The 12,266-nt window shown below is 39.1% G+C and overlaps 1 protein-coding gene across 1 annotated transcript in view; it reads left to right on the top strand.

Annotated features, from left to right (window-relative positions):
- Positions 1-12,266, top strand: part of MYO3A (myosin IIIA) — a 261,495-nt gene that overhangs the window by 112,550 nt on the left and 136,679 nt on the right. The gene's annotated exons all lie outside the window — the stretch shown is intronic.

Genomic DNA, 12,266 nt, shown 5'->3' with positions numbered 1-12,266 from the left:
GAAAGAAAGAAAGAAAGAAAGAAAGAAAGAAAGAAAGAAAGAAAGAAAGAAAGAAAGAAAGAAAGAAAGAAAGAAAAGAAAAGAAAAGAAAAAGAAAAATAGAGCAATATAAGAGGGAGTGGAAGTCCTCAGGGTTGGAGGGTGGGATTACAGTGTTGAAAACGGTGGTCATTCCAGACCTCACAACCAAGAGAAGTACTTTAGGCTTGTGACTCTTTGGGCAGAGAGAAGAGTCAGCCTCTGAGGCAGGAGTGAGCCAGGCGTTAGAGGCTCTGCCAAGAGGGATTGAGAAAGCTAGAGAGGAGTAAGTGGGGACACAGTGTTAGGAGATATGGTGGGAGAAGCAATGGGGTGGGTGTGGGATCAGATTACAAGAGACCTTATTTTGAGTGACATGGGGAGGGTACTGACCAGATGGGTGACATTTCTGAGTTATGTTTTAAAAAGATCATTCTCACTATTGGCAATAATCAAGGTCAGAAACAATGGTGGCTTAAAGATCAAGGTAGTAGCAATGGAAGTTTTACTTTAGAAATAGGCATTTATGGTTTTATTAAATAGTCTAGGATTTAGATGGAGAGCACAATATTGTTTAATGAAGAAATCCCACCTTTTCACCCATGTATCCAATCAGCCGTTCATGGAAAACTCTGTAAACTGTTTTTACATATGATCCAGGTTTTCTTACCCTCCTGCCAATATTTCTGTATTGTGTGCATTTTCCATTTGCCTTTCTAGATTTTGGTAGGCTCAGTAATGACCCTCTAAGATACCCAGGTCTAATCCCTGGAATCTGTGAATATTACTTTGCCTGGCAAAAGGAGCCATGCAGATGTGATTAAGTCAAGGATCTGGAGAAGGGGAAATTATCCTGGATTAGTGGCTGGGCCCTAAATATAATCATAAGAGTCATAAGACAGAGGCAAGAAGGTTAGTGAGGGAGAAAACAATATGAGGATGGAAGCAGCTGTTAAACTGATGCAGCCATGACCAAAGAATGCCTGCAGCCTCCAGAAATTGGAAAAGGCAAAACAATGATTCTCCCCTAGAGTCTCCAGAAGGAACCAGCCCTGCTGATGATACCGTGAATTTCCAGATGAAACTGATTTTGGATTTCTGGCCCGCAGAACTGTGAGAGAATAAATACTCATTGTTTTATGCCACAAGATTTGTGATAAACTTGTTGCAGCAGCAATGGGAAACTAATACATAGGTCTACTTCCTGCTTCTTCCCTCTGCCGTGTGCCCTGGAAAGCTGACCCTGGTGCACTGCACCAATCAAGCACCTGCAGATTGGAAGTGACAATGGCCAGGATCTACCTAAGGCAGCAGCTTGTATCCAGTGGTGCTAACCCTAGAGCTACAGCTCTCTCTTGGCTTTTGGAAACCACTTTGTCCACTTGCAGCTTCTGGCCGAGGGTAGTAAAAGTTGCTGCAGAGGGAGCTTCACTAGCTCTCGTTTGTTTCCTTTATCAGTACCCATACCTTCATAAAGACAGGCTGTTTATCCAGCTTCTGCTCCAGCATGTAAGGAGGTTAGAAGTTGTCACTCCATCCTAACAACCAGTGAAAAGCTGAACAAACTGAAAAATTAACAGCTCTTATTGGATCCGTCACAGAAGTAAGGTTACAGGGTAAACCACTCCCCACAGGTATGAAAATACAGAAAATATCAGCTTATTGGAGCAGAAACATGCAATTGGAGACATCCAAGGGAGCAATTACTGGGGTGGGAAAATTTAAACTGTAATTGATGAATTGCTGGAGGCTCAGTCTGACAGTTAAAAACTATAGGAGATTCCAGTCACAGGTGGCCTCCATACTTGTGTAGGTTTCACCTGCAGATCAGTCCAGTTCTCACAGTAAATTTCAGAGAAAAATCCCTTTGTGTTTACATCAGGGAGAGAGGAAAAAGTGCCATTTAAAAATATGCCAGAGCATTCTGTTCCTTTTAACATGGTTTACCCTTCTCTTGGAGGGGAGTAGAGAAGGAGGAGACTGAGGCACTTGTGAAGATCACAGCTGAAAGTCACTGGCATTAAAAGGTTGAAACCTAATCATGTAACTATAGAATGCTTCCCCTCCCTTATGCCTGTAGCATGTTAGTAACACATTAATAAATACCTATTTATTGGAGTTACTTTTACCCAGTCTTGGCTTTCAAAAAAAAAATTACAAGGCATACTAACAGGCAGAAATCACAGTTTGAAGAAACAGAGCAAGCATCAGAACCAGGCTTAGATATGGCAGGTATGTTGAATTATCACACCAGGAATTTTTTGTAAGTCCATAATGAATATAATAAAGGCTCTAGTGGATGAAGTAGACTACATGCAAGGACAGATGGGCAATGTAAGTAGAGAGATGGGAATTCTGAGAAGGAATTTGAAATGTTAGAAATCAAAAGCACTGTAACATAAATGAAGAACAACCTTAATGGTCTCGTTAGTAGACTGGACTCAGTGGAGGAAAGAATCTCTGAGATATATCAATAGAAATGTCTGAAATGGAAAGGCAATGAGAAAAAGATTGAAAAACTGGAATAGAAGATCTAGGAACTGTGGAATAACTAAAAAAGTATAATATATACATAATGGGAATACCAAGAGAAGAGAGGAAGAAACAAATATTTTAAGCAACAATGACTGAGAATTTTCCAAAGTTAATGTCAAATACTAAACCACAGAACAAAGATTCTCAGAGAATGCCAAGGAGCATAAATATTTTTTAAAAACACCAAACATATCTATAGCACATGTAAATGGATAATGGCAGGGCATATGTCCCAGAGACAGTGATGATCTGCTGTAAACAGAATGTAGAGAGCTTTAGTGTATGACGTTGGAGGCTGAGGAAACTAGGTCAGGGAAGGGCATTATTACTGAGAAATACAGATGTCCTAAATGTGTTCAAGTTCCAAATGCCCAGAAGCAAAGCACTATCTTCCCTCACAAAATCTGTAACTCCTCTAGTATTTATCTCATTGACAGATACCATCATCTATTTAATTGTACACACCAGAAATCTCCATCTTTTTCAATCCATATCCACTACATCACCAAATTTTATCATTTTAATCTCTTTAAAATTTCTCAAAACTCCATTTTCTCCATATCCATGAAGGAGATGATGGTGTCATTGACTGAGGTGGAGATAATTGAGGTGAGGCACAGTGAGAAGGACAGGAGTCAAAAAAAAAAAAACAGATGCCATGAAAGCTACAGAGGAGAGAATTTCAAGACAGTAGATCAATAAAGTTAAAGGACACAGAAGAACTGAATAGAATGAAATCTAAAGAGGGCAATTGAAAAGGACGGTAAGAAGGTCGTTTTACTTTCAAGAGGCTGATAACAGTGCTGATGCCAGAGTTTAGTGAGTTGAGTGAATGTAAATAAGGAAGGGTTCTGTGAATTCAGATTGTCCTTTGAAAAGCTGACAAGGAAGAGTAGAGATTGCAAAAGTTTGAGAAAAATGCAGCAAATTGAGGAAAGGACAACTTAGGATGGTAGAAGACTTGATCAGCTGAGAATATGGACCCAGTGGAAAGGAAGCTTCTGATAGGATGATAGAGCAAGTTACACAGGAAAAAGAATCAATAGACAAATTAGTAGGGTTAACCCTGGAAAAGAAAGGCGATGTTTCCACCTTGGAAGTCACAGAGAAGTTGGGAGAGATGTGAAGGGAAGATACATGAAAATATACTATCATTTTGAGATAGAAAGGAAGTACCCTGAGTGAGTTTGTGTTAGTTTCCATTGAAGAAAAAGGAAAATAGATATTGGAAGCTTGAAAGGTAGACATTTTTGGACAACTGCTATGTAAAATGAGCTAGGAAGTCATCCCCTGGATGGGTAAAATAATTAATAAGTAGACTTCAAGGTCCAGTGGAGAGAAAACTAAAATCTTTCAGGTGTGAGTTTTGTGACCACAAATAAGCAACATTGGAGCTGAAGAGGTCAATGGCTAGTTGGATCTCTTAGTCAGTGCCCTGGAAGCAAAAATAGCACAGTCCAAAGAAGTGTGATTGAAGAGAGTTTTTGTTTTTGCTTTTTATTAAAATCAGCTTTATTGTTAAGAGCAGTTTAAAGTTCATAACAAAATTGAGAGGAAGGCATAGGGACTTCCCATGTGTCCCCTTCCCCTATGTAGGCACAGCCTTCTCCACTACCAACATCCCACACCACAGTGTTACTTTTGTTACAATTAGTAAACCTACATTGACACATCACTATCATCCAGAGTCCACAGTTTACATTAAGATTCACTATTGGTGTTGTACATTCAATAGCTTTTGACAAATGTATAATGGTATTACAATTGTATCATTGTACAGAATAGTTTCATTGACCTAAAAATGCTCTGTTCTCTGCCTATCCATCTCTCTGTGTCCTCTAATTGCTGGCAATTACTAATCTTTTTACCATCTTCATAGTTTTGCATTTTCCAGAATGTAGTAAAGTTGGACTCATGTAATATGTAGTTTTTTCAGATTAAGTTATTTCACTTAGCAATATGCATTTGTGTTTCTTCCATGTTTTTTCATGGCTTGATAATTCATTGCCTTTTAGCACTGAAAATACACTATTGTCTGAATGTACCAGAATTTATTTACCTATTTCTTCTTGAAGGACATCTTGGTTGTTTCCAGTTGTGGCAATTATGAAAAAAGCTGCTATAAATATCCATGTACAGGTTTTTGTGTGGTTTTCTACTCATTTGGGTAGAAAGGAGCACAATAGCTGAATTGTATGGCAAGAGCATGCTTCATTTTATAAGAAACTCTCAAACTGTCTTCCAAACTGGCTGTATCATTTTTCATTCCCACCAGCAATGAATGATTACTGTAGCTTTATAGGAAGTCTTGAAATTGCCCAGTGTCAGTCCTCCAGCTTTTTCTCCTTCAATATTGAAATGGTTATTCTGGATCTTTTGATTTTCCATATAAACTTTAGAATCAGTTTGCCAGTATCCACAAAATAATTTGTTTGGATTTTGCTTGGGATTGCATTGAATCTGTAAAGCAGGTTGAAAAGACCTGACACCTTGATAATATTGAGTCTTCCTATCCATGAACATAGAATATATCTCCGTTTACTTAGTTCTTGTTTTATTACTTTTATCAGAGTTTTGTAATTTTCTTGTATGTATTTTGTTAGATTTATACTTAAGTATTTCAGTGGGGGTTGCTAACATAAGTGGTATTGTGTTTTTAATTTCCATTTTCACTTATTCATTTCTGGTATATAGGATAAAAATGACTTTTTTATATTAATCTTGTGTCCTAAAACCTTGCTCTAATTGCTTATTCATTTCAGGAGGTTTTTATGCTGACTTTTTCAGATTTTCAACATAAACAATCATGTCATCTGCGAACAAAGACAGTTTTATTTATTTCTTCTTTATCAGTATACCTTTTAAGTCATTTTTTGGTCTTATTGCATTAGGTATGACTTTCACTGTGATAATGAAAAGGAGTGTAGAGAGAGAACATCCTTGCTTTGTTTCTGATCTTAGCAGGAAAGCTTCTAATTTCTCATCATTATGTATTGTAACTGTAGGCTATTTTACATGTTGTTTATGAAGTTCAGGAAGCTCCCTTCTGTGGCTCATTTACTGAGAGTTGTTATGAAAAGAGGTTGAATTTTGTCAGATGCTTTCTCTGCATCTATTGATATGATCATGTCATTTTTCTCTTTTAGCCTATTGATGTGATGAATTATATTAATTTATTTCACCCATCAGTCACCACTCCTACATACAAATACTCTTCCTCAGGTTACTGGAATCCTACTTCTGCTTAAAGACCAAGATTAAATGCTAAATCTACTAAGAACTGTACCCACTTTTTCAAAATGGAATTAATTTTCCCTCCTTGCTATTTTCACTTTATGTATTACTTTAATTTTGGCATTTGCCATATACTTTGTGTTTTTTAAAATATTTGTGTTTACATCTCCCACTAGTTTGAAACTCATTGATTGTACAACCTGGATTTTTTTCCACCTATAAAAACCCCACAACACTTGGGGCTATTGGGAAAATGCTTGCATATAGCAGGGTCTCAATAAATATGAGTTGGATTGAATTGCATACTTAGATTTTTATTAAAACAACAATGACACTTTGGGAGGCCATGGCAGATGGATCACTTGAGGTCAGGAGTTCGGGACCAGCCTGGCCAAAATGGTGAAACCTCATCTCTACAAAAAATACAAAACTTAGGCCGGGCACGGTGGCTCACGCCTATAATCCCAGCACTTTGGGAGGCCGAGGCGGGAAGGTCACCTGAAGTCGGGAGCTCCAGACCAACCTAACCAACATGGAGAAACCCCGTCTCTACTAAAAATACAAAAAATCAGCCAGGTGTGGTGGCACATGCCTGTAATCCTGGCTACTTGGGAGGCTGAGGCAGGAGAATCGCTTGAACCTGGGAGGCAGAGGTTGTGGTGAGCCAAGATGGTGCCATCACACTCCAGCCTGGGCAACAGGAGCAAAACTCCATTTCAAAAAATAAATAAATAAATAAATAAACAAATAAATAATACAAAAATTAGCCTGGCATGGTGGTGGGTGCCTGTAATCCCAGCTGCTCAGGAGGCTGAGGCAGGAGAATTGCCTGAACCCGGAAGGCGGAGGTTCAGTGAACTGAGATCTTGCCACTGCGCTGCAACCTGGGTGACAGAGTGAGACTTCATCTCAAACAAACAAACAAACAAAAGCAAGTGATAATGAGAAGATTCTAAAGCCAATGCCCTTCAAAATTCACAGCTATCACTTTCCATAAATTTGTTATTTTAACTATCAAAATGTGTTTTCCTTACAATTCTAATATATGGCACTTGGTATGTAGCTAAATCTGACAAATCAATGTATGCATATTTTAAAACTTATTTAATACTGGAAACATGAAAGTTAACCAGAAAAATAAGCAGTCATGATTGATTAGCTATTCACTGATGTATAAAAATTATGGAAACATTTACATGTTCTTCTGAAAAGGTAGATGTACTTACTCTTTTGAAGAAATGCCCAATATTATACTAAAAAAAATCATTTAAAGCTATTTTCTATGCAAACCTCAAACATTCAGTTGGTTTCAGGCAAACATGGATATTGAATTAAGGTAATGAAGATTCAAGACACTTTGTTTTTTGCATCTTTGTATCAAGGCATACAATGATGAATAACACTTGATTTCTACACACAACTTTCCCAAGTCTAGCAGGAACAATAAACCTGTATTGACTTCATTAAATGTGAGAACTTCTCCACCAGTGGTATATTCTCTCTGGAAAGACCTGCAGTGTCTTCACAGAGAGGGTAATTTAAGCCTAACTTTGAAGGATATGTAGAATTTTGCCACGCATGGAAGGAAAATAATTCCAGGTAGAGAAATGGAATGAACAAAGTACAGAGTCTTGAAAATGCTTGGTATGTTGAGAGCTATTCCGTACAGAGCTGATGGAGAATGATGCTGGAAAGGTTGTTTAAGGCAAGATTGTGAAGGTCCATGAAATCCATGCCAAGACATTTTTAAGTTGTACCATAGAAGATAGGGATCTATCTGAGGTTGTTTTAATCATCACAATGACCAAATCTTTTCTAAGTTTTTGACAGCTAATACCAAAAACATCATGGAGGATGAATGCACAGGAGCGGACGAGTGAGGGTACCAACCAGCCAAGTATTGATCCTTTTGCTCCTCACCATCCATTCCCTGTCGTTCTCCAGGAACAGTCTGTAGCAGCCAAAAGGGTCCAGAAAAAACAGACAAAAAATTCAGGGCCCTTCAATTAAATGAATAATTGGATTTCTTCCTCTTTTGTCTTAAAAAGAATATATAAAAATGGTTATATTTATAAGAATCTCTTTGAAAATAGAGGAGTAAATAAGATGATACTTGTTCAGTCCAGCAAATGTGGAGACCAACTATATGCAAATTCCATGCCAGAAGTTGTGGGGGGATATACAGTCACTTAGTCATTCAACTAAAGTTTATCGAGAAACTACACTATTCTAAACAATATTCTTATTCTTGGGATACAACAAGAAACTAAAGGCATAGTTTTGCAGATCTTGATGCTTACATCTAGTAGGGACTTCAAATATTAACTAAATTATCCACACAAATGCATAATTTTTTAAGTGGTATAAAAATTATGGAGGAATCTTGTAATCCCAGCACTTTGGGAAGCCAAGATGGGCAGATTACGAGGTCAGGAGATCGAGACCATCCTGGCTAACATGGTGAAACCCCATCTCTACTAAAAGTACAAAAATTAGCCGGGTGTGGTAGCACGCCTGTAGTCTCAGCTACTCAGGAGGCTGAGGCAGGAGAATCGTTTGAACCCGGGAGGCGGAGGTTGCAGTGAGTCGAGATTGCGCCATTGCACTCTGACCTGAAGACAGAGCGAGACACGATCTCAAAAAAAAAAAAAAAACTATGGAGGAATCTAATTAAGAGTTGCAAGTAGGTATAAGACACTATTTCTGTCATTAGATACATTTTTTTTTTAATATCAGAAACATGATTTGCAAATAGTTTCTCCTAGTCTGTGGCTTGGTTTTTCTTTTCTTTTCTTTTTTTTTTTTTTTTTTTGAGACGGAGTCTCACTCTGTCACCCAGGCTGGAGTGCAGTGGCCCGATCTCAGCTCACTGCAAGCTCCGCCTCCCGGGTTCACGCCATTCTCCTGCCTCAGCCTCCCGAGTAGCTGGGACTACAGGCGCCCGCCACTTCGCCCGGCTAGTTTTTTGTGTTTTTTTTTTTTTGTATTTTTTAGTAGAGACGGGGTTTCACCGTGTTAGCCAGGATGGTCTCGATCTCCTGACCTTGTGATCCGCCCGTCTCAGCCTCCCTAAGTGCTGGGATTACAGGCTTGAGCCACCGCGCCCGGCCGGGTTTTATTTTCTTAACAAGAAAGCAGCAAATTGAGGATTGTACACCTTAGGATGATGGAAGACGTGATCAACTGAGAATATGGATCTGTGGAAAGGAAGCTTCTGACGGCATGATACAGCAAGCTGCACAGGAAAGAAAATCGAGAGACAGGTGGAAAGGGTTAACCCTGAAAAAGAAAGGCGGCACTTCTACCCTGGAAAGTGAAAAAGAAGTGTGTATGAGGGTGAGGGAGTATGAGAAGATAGGTGAAAATATACTGACATTTTGAGATAAAAGGGAAGGAACCGGAGTGAGTTTGTATTAGCTTCCATTTGAAGAAGAGGGAAAATAGATATTGGAAGCTTGAAAGATAGACATTTTTGGACCACTGCTATCTAAAATGAGCTAGGAAGTCTCCTGTGGAGGGGTAAATAATTAATGAGTAACTTCAGGGTCCAGTGGAGGGAAAACTCTAATCTTTCATGTGTGAGATCTGTGACCAGAAATCTGCAACATTCGAGTTGAAGAGAAGTCAATGACTGACTGGATCTATTAGTCAGTGTCCTGGCAGGAAAATAGCACAGTCCGAAGAAGTGTGATTGGAGAGAATTTTTTGTTTTCATTTTTTATTAAAATAAACTTGCACAATGCAGATGTTTATAATTTTAGTGAAGCCCAATTTATCAATTTTTTATTTCATGGATGGCATTGTTGGTGTTGCATATAAAAATTTTATTTCCAAACCCAAGGGTATCTAGATTTTTTCCTGTGTTATCTTCTGGAGTTTTATAGTTTTACATTTTACATTTAGATCTGTGATTTATTTTGAGTTAATATTTGTAAAAGCTTACAGGTCAGTGTCCTGAGTCACTTTTTTTGCACGTGAATGTCCAATTGTTCCAGCACCATATGTTGAAAAGATATTCCTATCCTAGGAAGTTTACAATCTAGTAAAGGGTATAAGGCCAGCACACAAACGAATGAAATGACATTTAACTAAGATATCTGTCCTAAAGGATGTATAGAATTGTGCTGAGGAGTGTAAAAGAGGTGACATTTAAGGTGGATTGTGAAAAGCGAATAAGGTTTTATCATACAAATGGGGCTGAGGAGGAAATAACAGAAACAAAATGACAGGTGAAAAAAGCACAGGGATGTATAGTTTAAGAAACAGAAACAAGTCCAGTTAAGCTAAAGTGTAAAAGTGTACTTTCTGGCAAATACACTGGAAAGACAGATTGTGTAATGTTATGGAAGGCCTTGAATGAGTTTCATGTAATGAGTCATTGAACAAATATTTACTGAAGGCCTACTGCATGCCAGGCACTGTTACAGCTGCTGGGGATACAGCAGTGAACAATACAGGTACTCTGTCTTACTATTACAATAAAATCTAGATTGGTATTATATTAATTACAATCTAATAGGAGATGAAAGAGGACAAGGTAGAATGTGAGAGGTAATGAGGAGAACTGGCGGAGGAGCCAGTGGCTAAAAATAGAGCAGGAAAAGGGTGATGAGAGGTTCTGGAGAGAAGCCACTAATTTACAAGGGCTCACCAGGAAAAGACTCTGATTAATGTAATATTGAAAGAAGCCCATAGGAAGCGAGAAAGAGCTTTACAGGTATCAAAGAAAATGGCATTCCACTCAGAGGAAACAGCAAGTACCAAGGCTGTGAGGTAGAAGCATGCTTAACGCATTCAAGAAACAGTAAGAAAGCCAATGAGGTTGGAAAGAATTGAGTTGGAGGGATATTAGAAACAGATAATGTTAGAGAAATAATAGGGGTGTTGAGGGAGGCACAGATGCACAAATCATATAGGCCTCGTAGGCCATGGTACGGCGTTGGATATTCCTTTGAGTAATAATGGGACGATCAGGAACTTTGAGTAGAGTAGTGACATGATGTGACTTATTTTTTTGGAGATCACTCTGGCTTCAGTATTGGGAAGAGTGTCAGAAGGTAAAGGTGGCCGCAGGGAAACCTCTTGGGAGGCTGTTACAGCAGTGAGAAGAAATATAGTGGGGGATGGCGGAGAGAAATGTCTAGCCCTAGATAGAATTTGATGATAGAGGTGATGGAATTTGTATGCAGATTGCATGAGGGGTGTGAGAAACAGAAGAGCCAACAATGTCTCTAATTTCCTGAACAATCAGAAGAAAGGAGTCACCATTGACTGAGATAAAGAATCACAGAGAAGGAGTAGGTTTGGAGGCAGAGTATTTAGGAGCATGGTTTTGGATGTGTCTGTCTCTCCAAGTGAATTACCAAATAAGCATTTATATGCAGAAGTCTGGAGCTAGTAGTTATCAGTGAATGAGTGGTATGTAAGGCTATGAAATAAGGAAGTGAATGTAGAGAAGATAACTTCAAGAACTGAAATTTGGGAGACCCCCAAAATGTAACAGAAAGATAAGGAAAAAACAGAAAAAGATACTCAGACAGAGATACCAGTGAGATAAGGAAGAGAATCAAGAGAGACTTATAGGAGACCAAGGCAAAGGTATTCAAGAAAGCCTTTGTTAAATGCTGCTGGTAGATTAGGTAAAACGAGGACTTAAAATTGACCATTGGATTTAGCAATGTAAAGGTCAGTAGAGTCTTTAACAAAAGCTGCTTCCATAGAGTGTCAAGATGAAAGCCTGAAGAAACTAAGTATAAGCCGGGCGCGGTGGCTCACGCCTATAATCCAAGCACACTGGGAGGCCAAGGTGGGCGGATCCCTTGAAGTCAGGAGTTCAAGACCAGCCTGGCCCACATGGTGAAACCCCGTCTCTACTAAAAATACAAACAAAATTAGCTGAGCTTGGTGGCCACGCCTATAATCCCAGCCACTCAGGAAGCTGAGGCAGGAGAATCCCATGAACCTGGGAGGCAGAGGTTGCAGTGAGCCGAGATCGCGCCACTGCATTCCAGCCTGAGTGAAAGAGCGAGACTCATCTCCAAAAAAAAAAAAAAAACAAAAAAGTATACATAATTCTTTTGAGGATTTTTCCTATAAAGCAAAGAAATAGAACAGCAGATGGAGGAAACTGTAAGTCAGGGGAGGGCAGTTTGTTGTTGTTTGTGGGATGGGTGATATAACAGAAAATTCAATGATGCAGGAATGAGAGAAAAAGCAGTGGGAATGATGTCCTTCCCTAAATGAGAGAGGACAGAAGCTACTATAGTAAACAAAAGGAGTAGTGGGAAGGGGCAGTTTATTAATAGGCTTAAATTTCCAAGCAATAAGAAACCATTAAAGTTTTCTGAGTGAGTGTTAAGATTCTTTTTTTTTTTTGAGACGGAGTCTCGCTCTGTCGCCCGGGCTGGAGTGCAGTGGCCGCATCTCAGCTCACTGCAAGCTCCGCCTCCCGGGTTTACGCCATTCTCCTCTCTGAGCCT

This window comes from Colobus angolensis, unplaced genomic scaffold (assembly GCF_000951035.1).
Source record: "Colobus angolensis palliatus isolate OR3802 unplaced genomic scaffold, Cang.pa_1.0 Scaffold63, whole genome shotgun sequence".
NCBI lineage: Eukaryota > Metazoa > Chordata > Mammalia > Primates > Cercopithecidae > Colobus > Colobus angolensis.
The sequence above is the reverse complement of the archived record's forward strand: the minus strand, read 5'-3'. Positions and strand labels throughout refer to the sequence as shown.